We start from the raw sequence: 18,834 nt of genomic DNA, 5'->3' as shown, positions 1-18,834 counted from the left end.
GACCAGAAGCCTTGCAGTGTCCCCCTCTCTCCCAGCCAGCTGGGATAAGCTTTGGGAACAGGACCAGCATATATGCTGCCTCCTCTGGCACAGCAGGGGGGCAGGAGAAGGCTGCCTGTTGAACAATCCAAGCTAGAGGACTAATTTGGGGAATGAGGGCAGCTGAAGGTAAAGCTACTAGAGCCCTGCAGCTGGGCTAAATTACAACCCCTGCTCCAAGGAGGAGAGCTGGGGGACCTGTGTCTTGAGGAGAGAGAGAGAGAGACTGCCTGCTGTATGACCCAGCTGCTGCCAAAGAGGCTGGAGAGGGCTTTGAGGAAGCTCCTCTGTAGTTGGTTGGGAAGAAGCCACATGAGGAGACAGAACTTCAGAGCAGGACTAGTGGAGTTCACAGCCACGAGCAGGGCACTGACAAACAGGGAAAAACTAGGAACAGCCCAAGGACAGGGCAAGGGATTGGAACAAGCAGTCCCTAGCTGGCTGACACCGGGCTCTTGGGCTGGATCACAGAGGAGAGGGCAGCCCTGGGTTCCCTTATCTCTCCCACATCAAGAGTGGAAGTACCAGTCTAAGGACTTAAAGCGGCAAAGACAGATGAGTCCTAAATGGGGGCTGAAGGTCTGGCATGAAGACTCTGGGTTTCTGTTTGTACTTTTTCTGTTATCCCGGAAGGGGACTGAACTGAAAGGTGGCCTGTCTGGAGGCCCAAGTCACAGAAGCAGCAGACTGCTACAACTGCAGAATGACAGATGACAGCAGGTGCTAGAGCAGACCAGAGTGGCATGAGAGAGCACTCTGGCGGTGAGTATGCCCTGTGACGATTGGCTAGTAATGATATTTTAAATCTACATAAAGCTTTTCATCCCAAAATGCTTTGCAAATGATATGTACCCAGCACCTCTGAAATGCAGTCACCACTGCAGTGGAGAGCAGTAGTCAGCTCACATGCCACAGCACAGAGGAGGGGAAACTAGACAGACAAAACCCAGTAGGGGGACCTCATCCAGGCAGCTGGAATTATTTATCACATCCTCATTTACAAAGAAAGGGGTCTGTGTCTACCTTGTAAATTGTATGGGAAAACCCAATGAGAACTAGGCTCGTCCACACAGCTATAAGCCAGCAATGGAGCGTTTATAGGAACATCGAATTTACAGTGGTAGATGGATCATTAATCCATTCAGCCTGGGATCCTGTGTTAATCAGTAGCCAATATCAGCAGTGGTTGGGAATTTTTTTATTCAACTTTTTTCTTCTGCAAATACAGATTCATCAAAACCAAAACTGTTCTCAGGAAAGGATCGGTTTGGGTGAATTTCCTGTTTTGAAATTGTTTTGAAAAGGGCAAAACAGGATGTTTTGATAAAGTTCCAGTTTTTGGCTCAACATGACTTTTTTGTTCCAAAATTTAAGTTAAATTTATAGGGAAACTTTTAATTTAAAAAGTCGGCATCAGAACACCTGATACGGCTACAACAACACTGCATACAACATTGAAACAAAACATTTTGAAATTATTGAAACAAAATGTTTTGCTTTGACTTGATCAGAAATCTTTTTGGATTTTCAGTTCTCAAAAATGTTCAAGATTTTGACTTTTCGTCTTGTTTTGGGACAGGACAAATTTTTGAAATCATGGAAATTCTTGCAGGACAGGAAAATCATACTGTACCCAGCTCTAGCCAATATCTTCAAAGGAAAGTGAGAATCTCCTGGAATGTATTTAGTAGTGTATTGTGTGATATGTGTATGTGGGACGATGGCAGGTATGATCAATTTATACCCCGAAGTTTGACACTGGATTATCCTTATGAATAATTACAAATTTTACAAGTATATTGCATTTCATTACAAAGTACTGCTCATTAAATTATAAATCACGCTTCAATATCCAGCCACCCAAATATTTTCCTTTACTTTCACAAAAGGAAAAACCTACTCTAGCTAAATGTAGGCTGATCTGAGGGCAGGCAGGCCACTTCAGACTTGAAATAGAGTGGGGCAGAAGGAAGTGCCCTTTGCAGCACCTCCATGTGGAAGGCACTCATGGTTGTAATCACCATGCACTGCACATAATCTGTGATGAATATAAGGGAGTTTAAGTGTAGGAAGCAAAATATGGTGACTAAGCAGGCACACTCCTATTCAGCCCCACTACAAACGTGACTTCAATGCCATTAATATGCTGAGACAGCTGTACGGTATAATGGGAATTAGTTAAACCCACAGACTGCTGCAAAACAAAACACAAAGGGGGTCCTGGTGAAATCTGATGTTGCTTCCTCTGCACCACTTTATCATATGCTTAAAGACTGGTGGGAAAGCAAGTTCGGAACAGAACATTTCCCACCACCGGCTGCTCTGACTGCTCCTTCGTTTGCCTCTGCTGCAGCCGTGGAGACTGCTTGTCTCCCTTTCAAAGTATTAATGTTACCTCCATTTGCGGTACGGGTGGGTGGGGGAGACACCAGTGGTTGGTTAAATGTGCGATCGCGTGCCATGCCAGCTAGCGTTGTGAAATCCTATCACTCTGGGTTTTCTGAGTTTTAAATCTCCCCCACTTAGGAAAGAGTAGGGTGACCAGATCGCAAGAGTGAAATATCAGGACACATTGGGCAAGCAGGTGGGTGAGGGGGGAGAAAGAGAGCCACAGATGCACAGCCCTGACTAGAGCCATGAGAGGGGGCACACAGTCCTAGGAAGCTGCAAGAGGGGTTTACGGCCCCTCCTGCAGCCCGCACCACAAGCCACGGGCATCTGTTCCCCGGCGTTCTTTCAACTCAAAGCTCTTGGTAACTTTTACTCTGTGCGAGGTGGTGTCAGGAAATAAATCAGGGGAGACACGGCCGTCCGACCCATAGATGGCTGGCACAAACAGGACAACACAAGAGTGCTTTCACTTAAAGCTAAACTTTACTTAGTCTCAAGCATTTATACACACGTCCACAACAGGTTAGTAAAACACCCCCAACCCTTGATAATTACCAAAGCTGAGTGTGGCTCTTGAGTGGCACAGCGGCAGCCCGTCTGCCCCTGGGAAACACAAGATGCATCCAGAGACAGAGAGACTCCAGTCCTGAAGAGTCCCCCCGCCTCAAACTTTTTCCCCTTATTTATACATTAGTAATAGAATGACATGTCCCTTAAAGCAAACTTGTTAAGTAAGCAGTTTCAATGGTCAAGCGAGAGGTTCCTTCTGATTATCGATTAACCAGGTGTGGGTTTTTCCAGAGTTTGCAGCCGTGAGGCCCCAGTAGACATTCCTGGGGCACATCCTGCTCTTCTAAGATGCATGTAACAGCAACTTCAATAAAATTCTTATCAGGAAGGACGCGGGGTCAAGCTGTCCTCTCTGTGGCACCCCCTCCTGCCTTGGCTAATTTACAGCCTGCTGACTTGGCTGCTTTTAGCAATAAGCCATAGTGGTTTCGGGCACTTTACTGGTTTGCCAAAGTCTCCCCGTACACAAGGACTCATGGCCCCAGCTCCAGCCCCCAGCAGAAGCCACTGGGCCAGGAGCACAGGTTTCCCCTCCCTTCCTCCCAGTGCCCTTCCCCACAGCCCCACCACCACAACTAAACAATGCCCCACACAGACACCCACTGTCCAGTGCCCTGACACACAAAGATCTCCCCCACCGCCCAGCACCCCCCAAAAGGCCCCCACTGCCTAGCACCCCAAAACACACAAACCTCCCTGTGGTGGGGTGGTGCCCCACCCCCTGAGAAGAAGGGCTGAACCAGGCCAGAGAGGCTGCGCAGACCCACAGCAGCCAATCAGAGAAGGCCTGGGGAGAGCCAATCAGGGCAGGGGAAGAGGCAGCCAATCAGAGCCGGCATAGGCCCTATATAAAGGCTGCCGAGCAAAGAGCAAGGTAGTCTCTCCCTGGTGGTCAAAGGAGGAGGACTAGCTCCTGAGCTGAAAGGTAGCACCTGGGATAGAGCAGTTCTGGGGAAGGGCAGAAGGAGATTGTATGTGCATAATGAATTGATCAATAATCACCATGTCCAAGTGTTTAAACTGGTGGCAAGTAAACCTCAAATCAAGAATAAGCTGCATAAAATGGCAACAGAATTTTTTCCAGCACACTTCTGGAGATGTAACAGACCACAATATCCAAAGTCACTGGTGATTTTGGATGCCTCCATTTTTGGGTGTCCGGGTGGGGATGTCTGATTTTCAGAAACTGCGGAGAACTCATCCTCTGAAAATTGGTCCCCTTTAACATATCTTAATTTTGATACCTCAAATCACTAGCCACATTTGAAAATTTGGGCCAGAAAGTTTGGATAAAGCTGAGATAAGTATCTTCAGGTCATCTTAGAATGGACTGGCATCCACCTGCAATGCAACAGGGTTTATCAAACCAACAGGGGTCTAGTTACAGTTACTGATTAAGTTGATTGTCAGTGGAGAATTGATAAACTTGCTTTAAAAGACAGATTTTTCTGCTGATTATCCACCATGCTTTACTTTTCCTTCTCCTTACACTGATGCATCCAGTTAAGGATTCTGGGCGGAGATGTCCTGCGGCCTTTTCCTGTACTAAGAAGTATTATCATTAGTACTGCCACCAGAGGGAATTCAGGACCCTCTCTCAAATCCTGGAAGTCTTTGATGGGTCATAATTCCCACTGAAGTCAAAGGGAGCACTATTGGAGTAAAGTCCATAGGATTTTGCCTTTTTTGTGGATAATAGTCCATTACAAATGGTTGGGTAATAGGTTCATAGATGTCAAGGCCAGAAGGGATCACTGTGAACATCTAGTCTGACGTCCTGTGTAACACAGGCCATAGAACTTCCCCCAAAACAATTCCTACAACATATCTTTGAGAAAAGCATCCAGTCTTGATTTACAAATTTCCAGTGATGGAGAATCCATCGTGACCCTGAGTAAATTGTTCCAGTGGTGAATTACTCTCAGTTAACAAGTGTGCATTTTTTCCAGTCTAAATTTGTCTATCTTCAACTTCCAGCCACTGGATCATGTTAGACCTTTCTCTGCTAGACTGAAGAGCCCATTATTAAATATTTGTTCCCCATATAGGTATGTAAAGACTATAATCAATCACCCCTTAACCTCCTCTTTGTTAAACTAAATAGACTGAGCTACTTGAATCTATCAACGTAAGCCAGGTTTTCTAAACTTTAATCATTCCCATGGCTCTTCTCTGAATCCTTTCCAATTTATTAACAACCTTCTTGAATTGTGGACTCCAGAACTGGACACAGTATTCCAGCAGTGGTCACACCAGTGCCGAATGCAGAGGTAAAATAGCCTCTCTACTACTCGAGATTCTCCTGTTTATGAATTCAATTGTTGCATTTATCCTTTTGGTCACACTGTCACACTGGGAGCTCATGTTCAGCTGATTATCCACCACAACCCCAAATCTCTTTCAGAGTCACTGCTTCCCAGGAGAGAGTCCCCCATCAGATAAGTATGGTCTACATTCTTTGTTCCTAGATGTATACCTTTATATCTAGCCATATTAAAATGCATATTGTTTCCTTGCGCCTAGCTTACTATGCAACCCAGATTGTTCTGTATCAGTGACCTGTCCTCATCATTTACCACTTGCCTAACTTTTGTGTCATCTGCAAACTTTATCAGTGATGATTTTAAATCACCAGTCTAGCTGTCATCTAAGTACGTACAGGATTCCCATCCCTGTAGTGGTATGAATGCTACCTGAGCTTTGCAGCTACCAGACTTATCTGTCTCTTATTTTATTAAAACTAGTTTTCCCATCTCTAATCTCATTACCTTTTGTCACTTCTACTGTGACTTTGCCTTGGCACAGGGCAAACAGTGGCAGAACCTGATGCTGATGCATGGCATGGCAGGGAGAGAAGGATATAATATGACAGAGCGACACTGCTGGGAAGAAAGCATTCTATTTGCAAATCACACTCTGTTTCCACAATCTGTCCATGGTCAGGCCATGCTTATTGTGATGGATAGAAGCAGAGTGAACAAAAGCCATCTCCATGAACTGGCAGGCTTCATGTTGCACAGAAACATAGAAATGACACATAGGCAGTTCAATGCGCAGGGGTTGAAGTGGGCTGGCTCTTGGCATCCCAGAGAGCTGGTACGTTCATTGGGAAGCTGCCATCTGGTACACCGGAAGCTTTCATTACAATTAAATAAATAGTCATTATGCCTGCAAAGGTGACCTTCCAAACATGAGACAAGTGTAAACCGGTGTAGCTGATTCTGCAGATAGCCTGACATAGCGCTGAAACGTGAGACCTGTTCATACTCGCTTTGATGTTGAACTCTGTGCCCTTATAACGGCCACTTAACTGTCAATATAGTGAACTCTTTCACTGCTGCTCATACATGGACGAGAGAGACAAGTCAGGCTGATGTCCCACGCACAGCGTGTAAGAAAGAAGAGGATTCATGGCTCTGAAGATCTGTACAATCGACAGTGAGTGGACTCTTATTCCGGCACTTCTTGTGGGTGTTTCAAATAGGCAGAGCACAATTTGTGAGTGGAGCCTGGAAGGAACCCTCTGCTTTGTATTCTCCATTTTCCTGCCACAAACCTGAGGCTATCAAGTGTCTATCTTAAGGAGGCAAAACTCTTGAGCCTATCTGAATCCATGGACTTCTGATGGCAATGTTGCTTGAGCCTGGGTCACCTGCTTGCAAGTTCTTTATCTCAAGCAAATGAGGTTCTGACCACAATTGCAAAATTAAGCACTAAGGGCTAGACGTTCGTCCTGCGATCTGCCCTGAATCACAGTTCATTCCCTGATTCTCCCAGCATGGTGGCTTAGCTGCATTGGTCAGCACACAGGAGAAGGGGAGACAGGTTCCAAGGCTCCACCCACTTCCTGCTCCTGCATACTAATTCCCCATCCATCTGCACAGGAGATGAAGGAGGAACCCAGTGATGGCTGCTCCAGTCACTGTAACCCACAGAGTGGGTTACTCATGCAAGGGTATAATGGGGTACTTTATACCCTATTGCTGCCTTACATGGGCATGTAGGCATCAATTGTGAGCCAATGTAAGTGAAGGTAACATCACAGGTGTTTTGCCTGACTAAGGAGTGCCAAACAGGACTTTAAATTCTGCCTTGAGTTACACCAGTGTAGGTCCATTGACAATGAAGTTACTAGAGCTACACTGGCTGACATTGGGGGCTTGTCTACACAGTACTTAACTTGCCAGTAATATTAGACCATTGATCTACAGGAGTGTTCCCAAAGTGCAGCTTGATAAAGGGACCCTTCAGGGCTCAGATGTGAAAATGTTGTTGTCCACTAGCCCCTTTGCTAAGGGAGCCCACACAACCTGCCTCCATGTGCTGCTGACCTGCTCATAAGATCATCCACGTGGGCCTGTAATTTCTTCTTTCTCTTTTAAACCATTAGATGAGGGCTTCCTGCAGAGAATAAGATGGAAGGCGCTGTCTGCACGCACCTATCCAGCAGGAAACACTAAACACAATTCAACAGGGCCAGAAATTTATTTCACGGCCATAAAATCAGATTTTTAAAAGTGTATTTTGGGCAGTAACCGGAGCCAAGAGCTGGAATATTAATTGGATATCCATCTCACCATAGACAGCTGACCTTGGGACAGACTGCTTGAATATCTCTGGCTGTGATTTGTGCCCTCAATTAATGTATTTGATGCTCATCTGGTCTCTTGGCTGCCTGCATTCCCACTATATGGGCAACTTCGAATCGCACTCGGCCAGCAACGCCAGAGGAAACCTGGGCTTTCTTGGGTTTCAAGGAAGGGTGAAGATACTGTAGGTAACCCTGCTGTGAGTGAAGGTTTGCAATGTTGGCTTTAAGAGAGAAGACAATTTGCTTTTGCAAGATGCTCCTTGCATAGCTAATCCTGCTAGGATCCATGTAGTGACAGCAATTTACATTTAGATAACACTTTTCATCCAACATAAAGGGCACCAGGTCAGCTACTGGGGATGAAACTCAATGAACTGCCCTTTATTAGATTTTCCAGTCCCAAATTGTCTCCCAGGACACTTCAGCATCTCTTGCTCAAAGCCCCCTCTGGTACTACTCTAGCTCACATACAGTGGCTCACATGGACTGTGTTCTTTTTCCTGCTTCTCTCTCCAGCAAGCTGATTGAAAGGCTGGTTGCTCTGTGATAGGCAAACCAGTCTGTGTGATGTGACAGCTGGCCCAGGTTGTGGGCTCTCCAACCAAACATGAACTGTTGTGCTGGGTTCACAAGCATTTCCTTCCACTGCAGGGGCTCGGTGTGTGGTGCTCCAGCTTCTGGATCTCTGTGTGAAAATGTGCACAGAGACCATTCCTCTTTTCTTGAGCTGTTTCAGCTGCCGACAAAGCTATTCTGACAACTATTTCAAGCCTTGGATAAAAATCCACTGCCCTGATGCTGTTAAATTGTGTCGAGCAGGCTTGTAATTACTGACCCAAAAAAAACCTGTGTTAAAAGAACATTATTAGGGTTGCAAAGTCAAGCACTCAAAAGTTAGGCAATTCCAGTCTTAAGGTGCAGTCTTAATTCGGCCCCCTTGTTCATGTGCATTCTGATACAATCTTTAATTACATGATCACATACTATTTTATCCATAGGACCCTTGCCTCGTTCCGTGCACAGATTGCGCAGTCATCACTTACCAAGCAGCTATTCAATATTTCATTGTTCAGAGCGTGGCCCCATGACTTATTTACTGCGCACTATTCAAAGCCTGCTCTGAAGACAGAATTATCAATTTCCTCCTGGGTTTCACTGTGACGCTTATCACGAAGGTGTCTGCGTGCTAGTCAAATATTAATTAATTTATCTTCACAACACTTGTGAAATGAATGGGTATTACCCTCACTTTGCAGATGGGGAACTGAGGCACAGAGGAATTAAAATCAAAAGTATCCACTAATTTGGGGGGCCCAGTTTGAGAAAACTAGGACCACCTAATTTTTTTCAGAGTACTTAACATTAGATCGCATTTCATATGTTCAAAGCACAGCCCCCATGGACTTCAGTCCTCGCTGTGAGTGCTCAGCACCTCTGCAAATCATACCCAGAGTCTCAGATTGGGGCACCTGATGAGGAACAAACCATTAGTGAAAAAATTTGGTTTCAATGACTTGCTTAGCATCACATAGGAACTCTGGGGCAGAAGAAGGGAGAGAATCCAGTTCTCTGGGGCAACATTAAGCTGACTTAACCATGAGACCCTCCTCTCTCTTCCTACAACCCCCTGCCTCAGATACGACACACCATCCAACTTCTGCAACAAATAAAGCAGGGGCTTAGAGGCAACAATCTCCTTCACTTCACAACCCTGACCAGGCCCATCCCATGCGCAGAATGAGGCTGAGTCCTGTGACACACTCTTTTGCCCATTTCCCCTCAAGCACAAGCCTTTCTGCTCTGTCCCCTCTAACCTGTCCCAGTTCTGTCTTTTTCCACCTCTGCTTTTTGGCCCAGTCCCAGGCTCCTCACCTAGCCAGCCCCAATCTCTACTTCTCAGATTTCTCATCCCCATCTCTTTACCGAGCCAGTCCTAATCTCCCCCGTCAAAACTCCTCATGGGATCTGTCACTCTCCCCAACCAAGGCCTCCAGATGCCCTCCCCTGCCCACATTTCCCCATCTCCATTGGCTCCTGGTCCCAATCTCCCTCGTCAGATTCCTTATCCAATCTCACTGCCTCCCCAGCACCTGGTCTGTTCCCACTCCCACCTCCCCACGCTGGTTCCTCATCAGATCTTTCTCCCTTCCCCCATCACCTGCTCCTACCTGCTACACTCTTTAATTACATGATCAGTCCCAGGATGCTGAGGAGAGGATAAAAGGGGAGTTATGGAGACACAGGCACCCTGCACACATCCATTAAAATGGGAGTGAATATAATACTGGTGCGGGTGAAGTAGAGGTAACACTAGATCAGTGCAGGGCAGGCAGACATTGGGCAAGGCTCCCTGTACAGCTCTGCCAAACCAGGTTGGTGCAATGCTGAACTGAGACCAAATGAAACATTCTGACATTTCTGAACCAAAAACTTCTGTGTTCCACCAAAAAAATCGATATTCTGACTTTTTATCCCATCGCTGTCAAAATACGGGAATTTCCCAGGGGACAGAAATTCCAATCAGCTCTGCTTCCAACCTTCTCAGGCACCTGGGGCTGACTTTTTCGAGGAAGTGCAGCCCCTTTAGGCCTGCTCCCTGCTGAAAAGGGGCCACAAAGCCACTGGAAGAGCCCACCGGGGAAGTTCTCTGATGTAGAGGGAGTCCTTGGCCAATCCAGGGTCAACATAGAGGACTTTGCATGGCTGGGGCATCCTCACAGCCCAGCTATATTCAGCTGCTGAAACTCTATATGGGCTGGCGCACAAGTTAGAGCAACCCCCAGGGCTGCTCTCTCCTGCAACAGCGCCTCTCCCTGCCCCTGACAGCCCCACCACAGGAGAGGCACACAGTCACCTTTGCACTTCTGCTTTGATCCCCAGACGACGCACAGCTCAGCTACGCCCCCACATGCCACAATGATGGGTGTAATATAGACAGACTAGCAACCCCTTTTTCATTCCAGTCCAGAAGCTCTCTCGAGAACTGATTGCCAAGGTGCGTGCTGCTGGTTTTGTGACAGATAAACAAAGAACAGAGGCTGAGGTCACCAAATAGATTGTCTAGCTCGAGCCCCACACAGTGTAAGCTCAGAGATCCATCAACAGCCCAGGCCAGAAAGGACATTTTATTAACATCTAGTCTGACTTCGTGCATCACACAGACCAGAGCTCACATGCACTAGAAAAAGCCATATTTGACTAAATCAGACATCAGCACTGATGACCAAATTATTCCTTCCCCACCCCTCCCCCTTTGGACAAGAAAAGTCACTTCCAGAAAATTCCTTAACACAAGCTACAGGTGGCCACCCGGGATTTACAGAGCCAGTTCTTAACTGACGGTAACCTTAATCTGAGCCTCCATATTCTAGCAAAATGTGGTAAAAGATGATAAGGTGAAGCATCAATCAAGAGGAGATGAAGCACAACTAATTGACTTACCTGGATTATTTCAAAAAGGGTGGGGTTTTTTCCTCATTGGCGACTTTGCTGGAGCTGAAAATGCATCTGTCTCTCTCACTCTTGCTCTTGTTTTGAGTGTCTTCACCTAATTTCTTTTAAAGATATGGTTTGAAGCCAGGAGACTTCGTGCTCAGTGACTCAAAAATATATTGAGCATATGAAAAATAGGCAATTAGTGAATCTCAATGCATAACACGTTGTTACTGCATAGGATTTCCTGTTTGTCAGTGGGGAAAAATAGACCTGCAAGATGCAAAACTTGAATGAATGAACAAAAAAAATTCATGAATAACATTTACCTACTAAACACCACAAAGTTTTACAAAGGTACAAACTTCAGCATCTAAGGCACAAGCTAGCAATGGGAAAAGGGGTATGGTTTGTCTTCCAGTGCCCTCTCCGTTTCTCTGCTGGTGAATTTCAAGTTGGACCTGAGCTCCACAGTTAATGTGTAATTGCATCCAGGGTGTTGGCTGAGGCCCATCTCCAGTAAACACCCCCCCCCCCCCCCCCGGCACATTGGACCAGCTGTTTAGAGGTCAGCTGCAGAGAGGAAAGGGGGAGAATGAGAAGCCCCAAGTCATAACGCACTTGTGAGACAGAGCATTCATAGGACAACATGGCTACCTGTGAGGCTTTAAGAGCTACTTGCTATCAGTATACACTTTAGCAACCAGTAACATGGGGAGGGAAGGAAAGGATATTGAAGCATTCAAGATTTTCTGGTTCAACAACTGGTGCTCTGAGGAGCCAGCCCACTGGTCTAGAGCAGTACCATGCACTGGGAGCTGAGCTGAAGATTCAGCCTCTTCTTTCAACAGTCGGGCCATTTCAGATTAGGATTGCTATAGAGGCAGTTCTCCAAAGCCATTGGAGGGAAATTGAGAGGAGCACCCAGAGTGCTCATAGCATTGGAGGCGATGGAGTAAGCTGTGCCCAGTCTTCCTTAGCTAGAAGGACAGCCAGGCAAAAAAGGTTTCTATTTTTTAGTAATGAGGGAGCCCACAGGAACGTTTTATTTCTTTTCTCTACCCTTTCAAACCAATACACAGTCGAAGGGCAAAGGGAAAGATCAATGCGTTGCTGGATAAATTTTGACCACTACTATACAGAGGTCTATAAAATCATGAATGGTGTGGAGACAGTGAATAGGGAAGTGTTTATTCCTTCATATAACACACAAACCAGGAATCTCGCTATGAATTTAATAGGCAGCAGGTGTAAAACTAACATGACATACTTCTTCACACAACACTCAGAACTTGTTGCCAGGGGATGTTGTGAAGGCCAAAAGTATAATCGGTTCCAAAAATAAACAAACTAGATCAGTTCACAGGGAAGAGGTCCACCAATGTCTAATAGCCAAGATAGTCAGAGATGCAAACCTCCATGCTCTTGCTGTCCCTAAACCTCTGATTGCCAGAAGCTGGGCCTGGATGGCAGGGAATGGATCACACAGTAATTTGACCTGTTCTGTTCATTCCTTCTGCCGCATCTGGCATTGGCCATTGCTGGAAGACAGGATACGGCGCTAGATAGAATTTTGGTCAGACCCAACATGGGCCGTTCTTATATAATACACCTGTTTGTTACATCCACCAACCTATTTATGTAGTCCTTGCAACTTGTTCTTATATGGTTAATTTTCTAGCAAGCAACTGCTTCACCAACTAGGAGCTAGCAGTTATTGTCGTGGGTAGCTAGAAGCTCGGCCTCTGAGTGGTTTTGACACAGGGCAGAATTCCTTCAGAGTAGGAAACTGCACAGAGCACTGTGTTTAGAAACCTCTTTATAATATATTAACAAGACTGATGTGCCAAGTGAAAAGGCATATAATACTATTTGTCAGGCTTAACTAGACTGAAGTAACAGTAGAGAAGGGTTGGATATTTCCACGGTTTTCTTTTTAATTTTTCTTTTCTGTTTTACATGTCACCTTTTATTTTAATTGGTATGTGTCTTATCTCTATAACTTATTTGTATGACGTTCATCTTTTGTCAGTGATGAAGTACCAGCATAGTACACCACCCATTAGAACTGAATGGATGGCCTTTTAATTGATCGTTAAGCTTTTTTTAAATAGGAGATTTATCTAGGAAAAAATTAAATAAAATAAACCCTATCTAGAAGGAGTGCTGATTTTATACAATTAACGGGGATTGTCTCCGAGGCCATAATCACACTGAAAAGACTCAGAGCTGAACTCCAGCCCTGCACTTGCCACTGAGCACTTGCTGAAATGTTTGTGAAAGCCAAAGGAAATAATGGGAGGTATTACTGCTGAAACAAAATGTCAAAACATTTCAAAATTTTCCAAACAGAACATCTGAAGATGAAAAAATCAAAATGAAATATTTTGAAATGGTCAAAGCAAAATGTTCCAACTCTTTCTATGTTTTTTTCTCCACTTTTTTCAGCTGAAACCATTTTTCAAATTTGATCCAAATTCACAAATAGTTTTTGGTGCCCCCAAAAATGCTTTTTTCTGCTAAACCACTATTCGCCAAAATTATGTTGCTCTACTTCAGGTCTCAAAATGTCATTGTAAATGAGGAATCATCATCAAATGGGGGTGTTCTAGTGGGTCCCACAGGGATTGATTCTTGGCTCTATGCTATTTTTACGTTTGTATTAATTACCTGGAAGAAAACATAAAATTATCACTGGTAAAGTTGCAGATGACACAAAAATTGGGGAAATGTAAATAAAGAAGAGGACATGTCACTGAAACAGAGCCATTTGGATCTCATGATAAGCTGGGCACAAGCAAACAATGTGCATTTTAATATGACTAAATGTGTATATATCCAGAAACAAAGAATGCAGACCACCCTTACATGGTAGGGGCTCTATCCTGGAAATTAGTGACTCTGAAAAAGATTTGGGGGTTCTGATGGATAATCAGCTAAACATGAGCTCCCTGTGCAACAATGTGGCCAAAAGGACTAATGCAGTCCTTGGATACATAAATGGGGGAATTTTGAGTAGGAGTAGAGAGGTTATTTTAGCTCTGTATTTGGCTCTGGTGCAACCACTGTTAGAATATTGTGTCCAGTTCTGGTCTCTACAATTCAAGAAGGATGTTGATAAATTGGAGACAGTTCAAAGAAGAACTACAAGAATGATTAAAGGATTAAAAAACATGGCTAAAGTGATAGAGGCAAGGAGCTCAATCTATTTAGGTTTCAGAGTAGCAGTCGTGTTTGTCTGTATTCGCAAAAAGAAAAAGGAGTACTTGTGGCACCTTAGAGACTAACAAATTTATTTGAGCATGAGCAATCTATTTAGCTTAGCAAAACAAAGTTTGAAAGTTGACTTGATTACAGTCTCTAAAGTCCAAACATGGGGAACAAATATTTAATAATGGGCTCTTCAGTCTAGCAGAGAAAGGTATAACAAGATCCAATGGCTGGAAGTTGAAGCTAGCCAAATTCAAACTGGAAATAAGGCATACATTTTTAACAGTGAGAATAATTAACCACTAGAAAAATTTAAAAAGGGTTGTGGTGGATTCTCCATCGCTGACCATTTTTAAATCAAGATTGGATGTTTTTCTAAAAGATATAAGTTCTAGGAATTATTTTGTGGAAGTTATGGCCTGCATTATTCAGGAGGTCAGAATAGATGGTGACAATGGTCACTTCTGGCCTTGGAATCTATGAAATCTATGAAGGGTACACCCTCTGCAAACTGTTCTTACTAGAAATAAGTCTCAGAATTCTGGATTTTTGCAAACCTCTCAAACTCAGGTCTTGATCCAGTAAGGTGCTGAGTAGTTTATGGGAAATGAACATACAACTTAGAGTGTCTGTTTTTTGGGTCTGGGACTCTCTTGTTGTTGTGTGTTTGTACAGCACCTAGCACAACAGGGTCTAGATCCATGACTAGAAATAGTGATTAATAATTACAGTGGGGGTGAGAGTGCTCAACAACTCCCAGGAGGCTCTAAGCACCTTGTAGGATCAGTCCCTATTGATGGGGTTCATGAAACTATTTCCATTTCATGAACTTTGTTTTTGGCATGTATATAATTGAAGTCCTGGCTTTTGTAACCAGGCTTCTCTAGCTAAAGGGAAGTAAGTCTTAAATTTGGGATAGAACGAATTGCCCAAGCCTGGGCTGGCACAAGTCATTGCACTACAGAGAATTAACCTACTCTATAACGTGGCAGAATTTGTAATGTAGTGATATCAGTGATGCCAGCATCAGGCATCAAGAGTCCAGCATTCAGGACTCTAAAAGGTGTGTTATTTTTTCATTTATAGCTTTCTCTCTGCTCCATTTTTCATTTGACTTTTTTGCCGTTGGATTTTGTCCCTGGTCTCTTCCCTGCTCCTTTTTTCCACATTCTCCACTAAGTGGAATTGAGAATCCAACAGCATCCCAGATCAAGTCAAATTTTCAGATGGAGTCTGACTTCCATGGAGTGACACTGATTTACATTGGCTGAGGATTGGCCACTTATAGTCAGATCAGCAATTATATGGTTGATTGGTATTCAAGTACTTAAATATTTTATGACTCCCCATCAGTGTGAAATAGAAAATTAATTCCAAGGGGAGCAGTACAGTTCCCACAAAGGAGCGCTTCTGATTTCCAAGGTAAATTTTATATCAACCCCCTGTGTTTGATTTGCTCAAATGAGTTTGCCTCCACCCTTCCCAATACTTAACAAGCTCCAACAATAACCCTGCCTGGTAGTATCCCTGCTATCCTAGGGTGCCTCCAAAGCACATGCAGGCAGCTAAGGGCGCTAGCTCTGCCAGGTTGGATTTTGGATTTCTGATTAGGATAACGGTCCATAGTTGATCAGCCAACTCATTTTATTAATGACCTAAGCTTCAGTCACACCTGTGCCTTCAGAGATAATTGACTGCTATGCTGCTCTCTTAGTGAAGTCAAACAGAAGGGAACTTTCAGGTTAATGCTATTAACAAGAGTAGACTTGTGCCAGTGCAGTACTGGAGTGCTGTTATACTGGATTAAATAAAATCCCTGAATATTTATAACTACAGATATACTGCATGCCTGACTGCAGAAAAAAAAACTTTAAACCCATCTAGTATTTCTGAGCAGTGCTTTGGCACTGGAAGAGGAAATGGTTTTCTGTTTATGTTTTATTATTGCATTTTAAAGGTTGTTCAGGCCCAGGGAATTAGTTTTATAATACTACATAACTGAGACTCGTTTAGGGGCCAGGACTTGTCTGCGGTGGGGCAAATGGTGGTACTGTCCCAAGCTCCTCCTGCTCATGATACCAAACTGGGATTGAGCAGATCTTTACAACTTTGATGCCCCTCCTTTTTTCATATGTCCTTTGAGCGGCAGGTCAGTTGTTCGCAATGTTAGCGTACGTGAGATCATTATTAAGCTTCAGAGTTCGCCCACTCCTTAAAATGAATGAGAGCATTTTACGTGTCTCTCAGAGCTAGAGCTGGTCAAAAAGTTTTTCAAGGGAATGTTACTCCATCAGAAAATGCCACAGCATCAAAATCAAAATTTTCCACAAGGATGTGTCAATTTTGAGGAAATTTCATTTTGAAAAACAAATGGGAAAAAAAGTGTTTTGATAAGGGTAATGTTTTGTTTTGACCTTTTGAATCAGATGGGACCATTTCAATTTCTTGTTTTGAAATTATTCATTTTGAAATGTGTGTGATAAAATGTGTAAATTGTAAAAATCGGAATGAAACATTTCAGTATACTGGAAACAGAGTTTCGATTGACCTGAAATGAAATTTCATTTGGTGGTAAATTTCAAAATGTCAGAATTTCCCACAGAACAGAAATTCTGAGTTTCAACCAGTTCTGCTCAGAGCGACAGTTTTGGTCTCCCTGCAGATGCAGACAGCTGTCACTGCATTGATTTACATTTGGTTCACTTTCTTTAAAGTTATCTGTGCACCAATAAGGGCTAGAGACTTCATTCTTTTAAATAATATTTTTTTTAATTCTGTAGCATAATATGTAGGCATTAGGGGATACCTGCTCACCCTGTCCAGAGCATGGACTTGTCCTGTGGAGCAGGATCATTTAATATTTTCATGTGAAATCTTCAAATCAAGGTTTAAGAAATGCCTGTAGCTGTTTTTTAAATTGGCTTTTGATGCAACATTTAAGGGCTCTAAGAATGTACTGGCCCTGTAAGAGTTCATCCGGGTATAGCACATTACTGTTACTGGTTTCTCCTCAGAATAATGGGATGTAGGAGTTGCAACTTGGAGGGACCCTTGAATTTACAGACAAAGCAAAGCATTCTGGGAAGGTTGCTGGGGGAATATTAAGAGCAGCCTTTCCTCAGAAACAGTGGGAAGCTTGAAGGGAATAAGGTTAATCCAAGCAAAGGGCCCAGAATGGGGTTTAGAAGAGTCTGGAACGAGACATATAGGAAGTACCCAAAGGTGATGTTTTGGGCTTGAAAGTCAGAGATTGAGGGGGAGACCTAGAGTTGCTTGTGGGTCTCAACAGGAGTTGAAGTCTAGGGGGTAAAGGACTGCTTGTGAGCTCTGGACTGAGGGTTTTGGTGAATGACACTGGATTTTTGTTTCCCTGGAAGAGCAAGAGTTGACTTGTTTTGGCCAGAGGGCTAAATTAACCTATACAGAAAAGGGGAAACCCGTGAGGCAGTGACCACACCTGACCAAAGAAGGAGACACAAATCACTTGTACAGGGGCTAATTTCCAAAAGCAGCCTCTAAATGTGTGACTTCAAAAGTATGTGCCAACTTGCCTATGCAACTTTGGGCAGTCATGTTTTATGAGTGTCCCAGAATGTGAACTGCAGTGCGCAAATGGTATTTCAGTGCTCAGCTTAGGTAGTGAGCTCTCTAAGTACCCATTTGGTCTCACAGATATGTTATTGCCACATAAACAAAAATCTGTCTTTTGGGGGGAAGACCAAAATAGCATGGCTGAATATTAAAGCCAAATAGAGGCTGGGCCAAAGCCACTTTGCAGATTTGGTCATGACTGTTTCATGGACACTTCAGTATGAGAGAAACAGTTTCAAAAAATGGTTGAGTTGTTAGGGCTGCTGCATCTGCTAACCAGCAACTAGATATTACACTGGAATTAACCAATCCCAGTCATTAGCAGCATTCTCCAGCAGGTGTCTGGACTCAGCGCAAGGGTATCCAGCACGTTACTGCAATTGAGGCACAACTAAGGGAGCCTCCACCCAGCCGATCAGATAAAAGTTATGCCAACCTAGTTGTTATACTTATAACAAGCACACGGGATCTTTATAGGGAAGAAGGCAGCATGCCACATTTATGGAGAATACAACAGTTAGCATATGCTTTTCAATCTCACACGCACACCATGCACACAGTCCTGCCAGTTGATGTTTATAGTTACCAGTCCAGAGTCTGGATCAATATAGTGACCAGCCAGATTGGTCGCAGAGGGGAGCAGGGCTCTGTCGGTCGCGATCCGATGCTCCTGGAGTGTGGCAAAACGAACCCAAAGTCCCATGGCCAAGCACCCTATTGGTTAGTCTCTAAGGTGCCACAAGTCCTCCTTTTCTTTTTTCTCCGTTGAAGACTATGGATTTTGCTGTGTCAGGTTGTGACTGGTTACTTCTTAATTGGTGTATCTTTTGATGTAAACAGTCCAATACACCTCCGAGAGGGTTATCCTGTCCTGGTTCTGATTTAATCAATTGTTCTGTCTTTAGGGGTGCCAGCCTTCACCTCAGGGTCGTCAATTTGCCCTTCCTTCATTATGGATGTGCGTTGATGATTTTCTGGTGTCGTTAAGTCTCTTTACTCCTTTTTCCTTG

General features: G+C 44.1%; 1 long non-coding RNA gene across 1 annotated transcript in view; it reads left to right on the top strand.

The window, feature by feature from the left end:
• Positions 1–305: 305 nt before the first annotated feature.
• LOC141993368 (uncharacterized) overlaps positions 306–18,834 on the top strand; it is a 70,452-nt gene continuing 51,923 nt past the window's right edge. The window contains exon 1 of the long non-coding RNA XR_012640827.1: positions 306–801. This is a non-coding gene — a long non-coding RNA (uncharacterized LOC141993368). The remainder of the gene's footprint in view (positions 802–18,834) is intronic.

The sequence above is a fragment of the Natator depressus genome, chromosome 9 (genome assembly GCF_965152275.1).
Source record: "Natator depressus isolate rNatDep1 chromosome 9, rNatDep2.hap1, whole genome shotgun sequence".
Classification (NCBI taxonomy): Eukaryota; Metazoa; Chordata; order Testudines; family Cheloniidae; genus Natator; species Natator depressus.
This window is presented reverse-complemented; position numbering and strand designations above follow the sequence as displayed.